At 38.7% G+C, this 12,083-nt stretch overlaps 1 protein-coding gene across 1 annotated transcript in view; it reads left to right on the top strand.

Annotated features, from left to right (window-relative positions):
* Window positions 1-12,083, top strand: part of LOC106923272 (neurexin-3b-like) — a 139,623-nt gene that overhangs the window by 73,252 nt on the left and 54,288 nt on the right. The window lies entirely within an intron of this gene.

The following is a 12,083-nucleotide window of genomic DNA, read 5'->3' as shown; positions in this document are numbered from 1 at the left end:
CAAGCTAATTATTTAGTAAGCAAGCTAAATATTTAGTTTGAAGCTAAACATTTAGCTCAAAGTTTAAAAGAAATGGACTACTAAAATAAACCTGGGTCTTGCTAACCTCTTTTATTAAACTCCTGCTCACAAGGTTCAGGAGTCGCCTCTTTATCTTTGTTTTTCCGCCCGTTTTTTAACATTTCAGCTTGAAACAGAGGATGAGCCATTTTAAATACAATACAGACGGCTATTAGCCTGACACATATGAGTTTACCCAGAGCCCTGCAAGACCTAGCTTTTATTTTGATAGTCTACTTCTGCTCATTATTTAAGTGTTTAATTATTGAGCTAATTAAATGCTTAGCTACAACATGGCTAAGTAGTTAACTGACCAATGAAATATTTAATTTGAACTTGTGACTTTTAGGAATACAAAGGTATAAATATGACTTTGAAAAATGAACCTCTTTTTTTTCAATCTTATGACGAGCTTTACAGTGACAGAAAACATTATGTAACGTCACGATGCTGTCATGTCATTGTGAACCGGAGTCTCAGAGGAATCGCTGCCACAAAGCATATAACCATATAAAGTCAATAACTGTAAGTTTACATTTTAGCACAATCTTTTCCCCTGAAGCTGACAGAACAGATCAATCTGACCAATTAGAGGAGAGAATGTTATTTTGTGCTTCAAGTCCATAGTACAATTTATTTTGGTTTTCTGAATAAAGATATCAAAGTGTTTTTTCTTTTGTTTGTTTTTTACTGTATTTCAAAACTCTTTCTCATATCTGTATTTTTCACCCTATTCATCCTGGGTGTTTTATTTACATTTTTTCAAAGCTGGTTAATCTATTAATGTTCTAGCTAGCTGAGTGGGCTACCATCCAAAAACAGGATGGTACACAAAGAACAATACACACACACCCACACACACACACACACACACACACACACACACACACACACACACACACACACACACACACACACACACACACACCTGTCGCTGCCAGGTTTGGTACAGTTTATGAACAGTCACCTTGTCCACAATGAAGTGAATTTCTTCATACTACCTGTGAATCTCACACAGTTGTTCCATTGGTCATTAATCTCCAGGTGCTATAACCTCTTCAAGGGTTTCAGAGAAATGACATATTTCCTGTTCTTTCCAACCATTCTTCCACTGACTCCCATTTAATATTCCTGGTCAAAACCAGGCTGTTGGAACCACCTTAAGCATTTAGGATGCCGAGGTGAAACTCTTTTCCTCAGTGAAGACCAGAGGTTGCATTAGACTTTCTTGTTGTCCACTATTTTGACAGACGCTGTCAAAAAAATTGCGTCATAACCAATTTCTACCCGTTATTGTTTTTTAATTATAATAGTGACATATTTATTTCTTGTTCATTCAGTTTAGTAAGCAACAAGCTGAGCAGAGAATCCACATTATGTCATCAGACAAATGCATATACCTTTTTTCTGATTTTTTGCCACTGACTGAGGCCTTGGTAACTACATATAAACAAAGAAATGAAGTGATGGCACTTAAATGATAAACAGACATGAATCGTCTGACGGTCTTAATGTTGATCTGGAGGCTGAATTCAGGCTCTGTTTTGTCTTGGTCTATCACATAAAATCAAAATAAAATTCAGTGAAGTATGTCGTTAGAACATGCTAACGATAGCAAAAGTTAAAGGAGTATGAAAACTTTGGTGTTTCAGCTACTTGCATCATGGTAAATATTGACAAAGAAACGCATTAAAGAGCATTCACTTCTTCCTTCTGATCAATATTACTTCATAAAGTTTTCATCCTTGAAAAATGTGTCTTCCCTTCCTTTTTGCGCCCTGGAGGGATTAGTCGACATCCAGTAGCTGAAATATGCGATGTGTTGTTCAGATAAGCTTCCAACAGACTCAGCTGTATAAACTCCCCAAGTTTGGGCTAATTGCTTGCCTTAGAATAATCCCATAGCGTTTTAATTTGCTCCAAATGATTAATGAAAGTTCTGTGGAGAAGTCATGTGGTCCAGTGTTCTGCTTACAGATGCACAGTGAGTTCACATCCAAGCTTTCTCACCAATATTCCAGCACAGCTTCTGTCTGCTCATAATTGGTCATGTTAATTATGTTATGTATGTACGCACTCACTCCAAAACACAAATATGGGCCCAAACAGGCACTTTAAGCAGTCAAAGAAACCATCCATTTTCAAGGATTCACCTATGATACATAAGAGATTACCATCAAAAAAAGTTCATCGAACATCTGGTTTAATAAAAACCATTAGCTCAGATCTCATTTAACTTTTACAATTTCTTTAAAATTGCCTCCAGCTGGATAGATTACTTCTTTTTTTCCCCCCGGTCACACGTGTGCAGCGCTCTTCAATGAGCCGCTTGGTTCTTCCATAATTTAAATCACGCACTTCGGCAGACAGTTGTCTGTTTACATATCCAGATGTTAGCGGTAATTTGGAGTCTGGCCTCCAGCAAAAACCGAGTGATGTGCTGCAAATATTCAATATTCGCTCTCCTTCGAGCTGCACTTTGGCTCCCGTCGCTTCCTGGGGGAAATATCTGGCTCTTTAGCAGCTCGGTGTTTAGCTGTGTTCATTAGGCGCTCGCTAACTTTCCCCTGGCTTTGCATAGGCATTTGTTTCCTTTTGTGCATTTCCAGTATTGTGTGAGGAAGTGTGACTCAGCGTGAGTTGGCCCTTGACTTTGCGGACGTGAATCAGAGGACTTCAGAGTCGTGGTGGTGCCGCTTGATCGCTGACTGTTTATCATATGTTGTTCCATTAGAGTGACATGATGCTGTCTGCTCCCTACATCACACCATGTGATCTGCCTTTCACTCTAGGTATTGTTTGTTTCATCATCTTTGATTCTCTGCCGCATATTTGCACATATAATCCATTTACATTATGGCTTTTGCTCCTCAAAACATATTCATTCCTTCCTGACCCCCCCCCCACCCGCACCCCTCTTTTTTTTTCCTTCTACTTCAGTTTCCCGTTAAAATGACTAAATGTTCTGTTCTCCTTTATTCAGAACAGCAAGTCAGGATTTCTCTCAGGAGGTGTGCAAAATCTCTAAAGTGTTTTGTAACTTGATCTTTTTTCCACATTTTGTCATTACAATCGCAAACTTCAACGTCTCCCATCGTGAACGTGCATTTGTATTCAGACCTTTTGTAGAACTGCTGCGTGTTGCGTTTATATTTCTACTGGTTTTGCACTGTAGTTCTTCTAAATAGATCAAGCTCAGTCTGATTGAATGCACAGTGTCTGTGAACATCAATTTTCAGGCTTTGCCACTCGGTCTGTCACAATAACAAATATTGACTGGACGATAAATTGTCCCAGAAGTTAATGCGATAAACGATAATGTTGCTTTTGAAGCAAACTTTAACCAGATCATTCTAAATCTTGATGCTATTTGTTGACTAGTGCTTGCTAACGATAACCTTGAGTCCTTCACACAACTACATAGGATTAGAGCCGATGGAGGGGGGATAGACACTTTAATCTCAGAATTCTGAGAATAAGTCAGAATTCAGTGATTGGTCATACATCTGAGAAAAACAATATTTCAGTGGTTCTAATCCTCTTCCTTACTGAGATGAAATAACACAGATGAACTTTCTACGTAATAATGACATCTAAAGAAAATTGGAAGTGCTGTTTTTTATGTCTCATCGTGAGGTTCGATGTTCAATTCTACTTTTAGGCTTTGATTTTTAGTATTAATTATTGTCCCTTTTTGTGGCCTGAAGTTCTTGTTTCATGTCAGTAATCTGTCAGCTCTATTATCCTTGTTGCTGAGTTTTGTCACTTTTGGCCAAAGAGTTTCTCTCATAGTTGTATTTTGTTAGGCTGTGTGAAGTCGTTTTGTCATTTCATTCAGTAACTTCCCCTCAGCTCTTCAGTGCTCTGTTTTTCTTACAGCTGCAGCCTGTTGTTCGTTAGTCTCACCTGTTTTGCACCCAGTAATCACCAAACCAGCTTCCCTTCATGTATCGCCATCTGTATTTCTCCTCTTAATCAATTCTGGCTCCTCCATTTCCTGATGGACTTATTACCTTGGTTACTGTTTCAAGTTTCCTCATCATTATGATTATTATTGTTATTATTTTTCAATCAAATATCTGAGTCGTTGGAATCCTCCCAGGTTATTGCCTACATTTGGGTGAGCGACTTGCACAACGTGTGACACTGTTGTTAGCAGTTTGCAAATGAAGCTTTATGAAGCATGTGAATCATGCTGCACATTGTACCCACATGTACATCTAGACCCCAAACATGTTTTAACTTGAGTGGCCAGACGTGGTTGTAAGACATGTAGTATTTGAAAGAATATTGCACCAAAAACTCACAGGTTTTCAAAATAAAAAATAAAAAAAAGACCAACAAGGTTTATTTTATGTTCATGAAAGTAAATTAGTTGGATTTTTATAGGATATTTGAATTGCAGGATGAGCATACAGAAAGGTAGATTCAGGGAAAGGAACATGCAAAAACTCCACAAAGAGATATTTGTTTTCTCTGCTGCTTACGTCATGTATGGCATCATTTTTTGGTAAAAACTCCCTTCACTCCCAAATTTTCAACTGTGGAAACCCATCTTGTTCATCGCCATCATCAAAAACAATAATTCGCAGAGGTATGTAGAAGCTGAACATGTTAACCATTCAATCAGATGTGAGGCAGAGTTGGGGCGTCGTCTCAGGAGATCTCTATAGCTGGCAGTAGCTGTTTCGGTGCACTATGGTATTTGTAGTTTGATTGGTTTGGTAGGCCATTAATAATAGATATGTGAAATTATCTTGTGGGTCGAATGCAATTGCATTGAGGGGCTGCGGGGGGGCAAATGTGCTCTAGAAGTGCCTTGAGCTGCCACATTTCTCCATTAGCAATAGATCCCATATGACATTGTATGTAATTTGTCACCCAAGTTTAAATGATTTGAGCCTGGACTCCCTGTGGTGGAACACCTCTCTTCACTTTTGCAAAAAATGCTCTTGAGTCTGTTAGCAGTAGAGTAAAAAATGTACTGGATTTGATTTCCTTTCCTTCACCTTTACAACTATGTTCTACTTTGTACCATACAACATCCCCATAACAAAAAGAAGACAAAATGTATTAACGTTCAGTAGCATGGAGAATTTTGCAAGACACTGCAACTTAAACATTCATCCTGAGAAGAGGAAGAATGTTACAAAAACGTTTTGTCACTACCACTGCAACTCTTTCAAGTGTCTGGTCTTCTTTCACCAATGAGCCACTTGAGGATGAAGTGCATGGCATCCACACAGTGGAGACGGGACTGTCCCACTGTTGTGGCATTGAGTCCATGGTGACTGAAATGGTTGGGGCATAGTTGTGACAGGATAGCGTTTTGGGGACAACGGGTTTTGGCTTATGCCCGAATGGGTTGGAGGATGGGTGTGCCTGCCAGAGGTTTTGGGGTCATGGATGGGTTGGCAGGTCACCTTGGTTGGCTGGTGTGGGCTCTCTCAGACTTCTCCCACCTGGGAGCTCTGGGAGGTCTCTAGCCTTAGCCGGCGCTGCGTTGGCGTGGGCGCAGGTGGAACAAACAAAAGAAAGGAAATCGTTGCCTTCCATTCTGAGCCCTATTTATAGCCGGGACATGAGTATTTGTTTTTTGTATTCTGCCTGCGTCTGCAGCAAAACCCCAGTGTTCTTATAGATATTCAGAATTTACCTTCACTGCCACTTACAATGAAATCCTTTTGCCGATACTAAATGAAAAATAATCAGTGAGCTGCTTGTCTGGTATCTAGAAGTGTTCGAGTGTCATGGGAGCTCGTTTCCATCTTTCTGTTTTGAGCAAAGTATGAGATTCTGTGTTATTAAATTTCAACAATCCACCAGGAGAGCTTTCATTGTTACCACACTCTCATAAATAAAGAAAAAGTTCGGATAGAGACTGTGATCATCAATTCATATAGTAATTTCAAACCAGGGAGTGTTTTATTTTGACTTTTCCTCTGCTTCAGGGTACGCCACGAGGCCTTTGGACCAAAATACACAAGAGACACAGCAATTAGCTCAGGAAATGGAGGTCTTATTAAGCTGCACACTCCCTGGTGGTAATGTAGGGACATAGCAGCTTAACACAGCAGAAATGTTACAGTATTGAGTATGAAATACTGGCAAAGACCATTGTATATTACCATCAAGGAAGACTGGAATGAAATGCTGTTAGTAGTAACACTAATATATGGGAGATTAATAATATATAAAAGTTTTTCAAACCAACCATCAACTTCCTGTTTTCATACACTTTAGCTTTAGCATTGTAGCTTCATTAGCAGCTACAGAAACGTAGAAAACTAGCACTTAAAACCACTTAATTGTGAATTAGACATTACACATGTTTTTGTCATATTTAATAATCAAATTGTCAGTGGAAATAATTACCCAGATAACAGAAGCTGAAGTCTACACTCCGCTCTGTCATATGCATGTGTAGTTGTGGTAATGTGGAAAGAATAAAAGTCTGTCTAAATTTATTTATTTATTTTGTTTTGTTCTGTTTTACACAATTTTCACCAAATGTGTGAAAGAAACTAACAGAACAAACAAAACAAGGCAAATCACTTGGGCATCTGGGTATTATTCCCAAGAAGAAGCAAAACAAACTGTACAACTCTGTAATCCTGCCAGCGGCAGCAGGGTGAAAGTCTATCATGAAGTGATTTGTTTGGAACAAAAGTCATTTTTAGGTAATTTACAAAGATGACAAGTTGAATTTGCTTCCAATCACGGCATCCTCTCTTGGGGTTGGTTAATCTAATTCAGTATGAATAAATAAGCAGCTGCTGTTTGGAATGCCTCGCGCCATGTCTTGAAAACACTGGCTTTTCTCTTGTAGATGCAGGAGGAAGTCGAAATATTGCATATAAAGTATTTCAGAGATGATTTTTGTAACTGACGGGGTAAACAATTTATTTATTTATTTTCTGTTTAGGGTTTTTTTGTTGTTTTTTTTTACACAAAATAAATTAAAAGCCAAGTTGCAGCTGAGATTCTGAAGGATGTTGGAGTTGGGGGTACCGGGATCTGCGCTGTGGAGGGTAAAGGGTTTTGTTTTGAGCCGCAGAGCAGCAGCCTCAGCAGCATTCTCAGTGAGTTCATGGACAAGTTAATGTGACAGATTGAAGGGGACGCTTTCTCTCTGTGTGTGTGTGTGTGTGTGTGTGTGTGTGTGTGTGTGCGTGTGTGTGTGTGTGTGGTGGGGGTGAGGGTAGGGGCACCATGTGTGTCGTCGTGAATGCTACATCATGTGGCAACGGTGAAGCTGCCTGCTTAGACGAGCTTAGCCCCAGTCTCTTTATTTTGTCAAATTAAAGGCTCATTTCACACAAATCACAAAAAATATCCCCCCACTGTCACAAGGGCGTTGTTTTGGAGTGACTTGCCGCTTTTTACAATTCTCTCTTTTTTTCCCTTAAATTCAACTCCACAAACTAGATTTAATCTTTTTATACAGTGCCTTGGTATTCTCAACCTTTACCCTTTATTCACTTTGCCATGTTTGACTTTGATTTATTTTAATGGGATTCTGTGATATTCCTATGCAATTTTAGCTTTGAATTTGAAAGTATAATAATTCAGGATTTTTATTTTTATTTTTTTTACCAATATAAACCTAAGATATGCAAGTGAATATTTCATATAGCTGCATTCCACTGCAATTAGAAGCAGATGTCAGTTTGAGTATTTTCCTGTAGCTGCACTTGGACAACAATGGATATTTTGTCCATTGCTATTTTTAAGATGATCAGTCTGGTTGGAATGGGCTGTACTACAGAAGAATTGGATTTAGGTCTGGACTTTGGCAGGGCCATATTAATATACACATGCTTTGATGTATTGTAGCTGTTTAAGTCTATTAAATGACATTTGTTGTCTTGTCAACAGATCCAAAAGTATGCCTCAAGACACTGCATTCTATATTTAAAGGGGCAGCATCATGTACAATTGACGTTTTTGAGCCTTGCATCATGTTATAATGTCATTCCTTCATCAAATACATAACTGCCGTGTTGCCTTGATTCTTGCATGGATGTTTGAGGAAATCCTTGAATCTCCCATGGGAACCATTCAGCTGTGAAAAACACCTGGGTGGACCTAGCCCCGCCTTCAAGGCGCAGCTCCTCCTCTGAGCTGCAGTTTCCAAGCTTCCCTCTCCCTCGACTCCACTCAGCTCCTTCAGACTAGCCAGCAGCAATTAGCAAACATCTGGAAGAACTGCGCATCAGCTAACCTCATTGTACAAGCTGCTTCTTTGTACAACGTTGGTAAAAATGTTGTTAAAGGGTTAATAGAGAGGCCATATTAGGATTTATATTCATGATGACTTCCTAAAGGCGGAGTTTCAGAACGAGCAGGAGTTTGTAAAGAGACAGAGGCCCAATTTCAAGGCGTTAAAACAGGAAGTCAAATTTCTTTTAAGTCATATTTGACGATTATATAGTTACATGATCATGCTATAAAATGGAAAACGCATATTACTGCCCCTTTAAGTAGCTTAGAAGTGCAAAACTACTTGTGCTTCTAGATGGAAATGTTGCATTTCCATTTTTGTTGCTTGCAGGGAACTAGACATTTGCTTCCCATGTATCTATCTGTGCATCTGAACGATCCGTCTCCTCTGCAGCGCCTCACCTTCTCGTATCTTCTGTTTACCTCTGTGCGATTACCCAGCTCCTTCATTAACACAGAGGTTAAATCAGCAACAGACAGCAGCTGCAGCCGCGGCCAAAAGGGACACAATCACTGATCTGGAGCAGATTAGTGATCGTTGTGTGTGATTGCGTACTATGGGTTCTGTGCGCCTCTATGGCGCTCCAACCCACCTGCCCTTTTCCCTTCCCTCACCTCTCTCCTCGCAGCCTCACGAAGGCTGGATCGATGAACCGTCCTGGAAGCAGAGATGCTACATCTTGGCTTTATGGAGTCGTTTCAGGCCTCCTGTGTGTGGCATTACGAATGAGGCCCATAACGCTGTTGATAAGCCAACGGATAGTTCAGCAATAACAAACCCTAAGATGGAGGTGTACATATATTTATATATATAAGCCGTCTTTTATGACATCCTTTCGATTGCGTTATCGATCGGCCCACAAAAGGCCGGATAAAATCGTAATCCCAACACCAGAAATGGGATGCTTGATTAGTACATATCACAACAACATGGCTGTATCTTTGTTTGCAAAGATTTTCTTTTCTTTTTTTTTTTTTACAGCAAACCTGAAGGCTGTAAAGCCAGTCGTAAGGTTTTACTCTTCATAAATATGCGTTCCGTGTTTATTAAATTTTGCCAGATGTGTCTTAGGACCGAAGACGGAGGGTCTCTGAGCAACTTTACATCTAAGACCTGTACGGTGACCATCACAGAGCTGTGAGTCAAATGTTCTTCATAGCAAATGAGAAACATTAAAGCGGCTCTCCTTCTCTTTTCATGTAATATTCATGTTGTTCTCCCACCCAAGAGAGGTCTGAAAAAGTGTGCTGGAAGTAGAATACAAGGTGTTAAAGTGCATTGAAAAGAGAGAGAGAGGGAGAGAGACGAGTAACCAGGGTTCAGATTGCACCTACAGAGCTCCAGCAGCATTTTGTATGAAATCCCCATTTATGATTTTGGCACTATGATCTCATTTGAGTGGTTGCTTGGTTAATTGCTACTTATAAAGCGATGCCTTGATTTTCTCCGAGTGAGCGGTTAGCTGAAAGCAGGAGCAAACAAACGCAATGAGCAGAAACAAATCACATTAGCTCGCAAAAAAGCCGAACAGTCGTAAAGGTTAGGTTTTCAAATTTGCAGCCTGTGCAGCCGAAAGGATCAAGAGAATTTAATCAGTCTGTTTTCATAAAATATTAGTTTTTTATTGACCGGCAATAGAAATGCCAGTTAATTAATCCTAGCAATATTACAGAATTGAAGTTTGTCTGGCAAAACAAACACTTTAAACATGTTTTTTTCAAGTACACAATGCAATGTTTGTTTTCTTCTGTTCTGCTGTCACCGCAGGTGGCAACGACTTGGATTGTGTGCACAGCATTTCATTTCAAAAAAAGACTGTAAGAAATGTTGTGATTACATAAACCATATTTCAAAACGAGCTTTTCAAGAGGCTCAATTACAGGCACATTTCAATAAATTAGACAGTCTCCAAAATCACCATCCTACCTTATGAGTCCTTCCTAAAGCTTGCTAACATTTTTTTTCTTGCTGAAGCTGCCCCCCAAATAATTGAGCCATCATTTCCATTATAGCGCTAAAGATGGAGTGTAATATCTAGGTCAGTGTCAGATCCTTCAAATTATATTAATTGTGAGTTGAGCTGTCAGGAGATCTCAGTTTAGAGGTTTGTTTGGTTTGAGATCAGGAGAGCATGATGGCCAAACTAAAGTGGAATATCATATTATGGGTGACATTTAAATGCTTCAAACAACATCAAAACAAAACGACAACAAAAAAGAAAAACTTGAGTGCTATTTTTCTTTGCTAGTTAGTCCAATCTCCCTTCATTGCTCCTCTTGCAGCTCTGCTTACATTTCATTAGTTGGAATAAACTAAATCTGCTTGAAACGAGGAAGCTAGGCTGTGAAGGATCTCAGAAATTAGGCAGACATTCTTATACTTTACATAATTCCCCCCTCTGAAGATATGCATTTAAATTTTAAATTTGATGATGGTGAAATATAAACGACTTCTTATCTAAATATATAAATGCATCGAGACAAAACATGCTTGGCTTTGAAATGATTATGTAGGCGGTAAATGTCAGAATAAGGAAATCATTATGTTTTACACCATGACATTGCATTTTATATATACAAGCTATTTCCTTAGCATTATATCCAACTGTGGGGAAATTATAAATTTTTGACGACTGCCAAGTTTGTTTCTCAGCCGTTAAGCACGACTTCCCCATTGTTTCATAGCATCATATTAGGTATTTGCAATTTTTAATACTTTTCTAACGTTCCATCAAGATAAAAGTTCACCAGACGCGTTGTTTGGTCGCCTTGAAATGATTGCTGGCAGCACAGCTAGCATGTTGAGGTAAATTACAGAGATAAAGGCGTTGCCATGGAGCCAGTCAAAAACAAAAGCACACCCTTGATTTGCCCATATATGTACTTGCAGCTGTAAATAACTTTGCACTTTAGTAAGGAACATAAGCAGGATGAAGTCAGCAGCGATATATGGTTTTTGTTTGTTTTTTTTACTTTTGTGCTTTGCCATGGGTTCTAATTTTTATTCTGTTTTGTGGCGCTGCATAGTGTAATAACGCTGCAACATGGAATTAATGTAACAAAATCAGGCTTCAAAATGTAATAAAACATAATTAAAAATGCATTATGTATCCTATTATGTAATCCTAGAACACATTTTTTAAATATTTTCTGTTGCATGTAATAGTGTTATTAAATCTTGCGCCCATTACAAAATTAGGTAACTATTTTTTTATTTCTTTTTTCTTTTTTCATTACATTTGCATCTATTATTACATAGTGCTGTATTAATTATGTTTTATTACATTTTAAAACCAATTTCATTACGTTATTACATGACGTGACATTACATGGTGTCAATTAAAACCAGTTCAACAAACCAATCTCTGAACATCTCGGCTTTTATTGGTAGCTCAGTTTGTGGGTCGTCTTCAATCCGTTGCTTACACATTTATAACTGTGTCTGAACTGTCATAGTAAAATTTGCCTGTCAAATCTGTTTATAAATCATAATGATGTTCAATTGGTTTACATCTATATGACTATCCCACTATCTTGATAGTCTTGAGCACTGTTTTCCCCCGGCTTTGTCAAAATCACAGATTCACCGTCATCAGACTCTGGCTTTTTGTTCACGTTCAAAACTCTTTGGTTTTACTTGTTTGTTGATTATTTAAAAAAAGAAAAAAAAAACAGCGTTAAAAGGGAACGTACATTGAGAGCGCAGCTGTTCGTCTCATCAATTAACATTTGTCAGTTGGCACCTTTTAACACACATTAGATGTGTTATGCTGAAGACGTAACAGTTTACTGGGGTTCAG

This window comes from Poecilia mexicana, unplaced genomic scaffold, assembly GCF_051168715.1.
Source record: "Poecilia mexicana isolate PSO_F unplaced genomic scaffold, ASM5116871v1 scaffold_21, whole genome shotgun sequence".
Lineage (NCBI taxonomy): Eukaryota > Metazoa > Chordata > Actinopteri > Cyprinodontiformes > Poeciliidae > Poecilia > Poecilia mexicana.
Note: the sequence above shows the minus strand (reverse complement) of the source record. Positions and strands in the feature narration are given on the sequence as shown.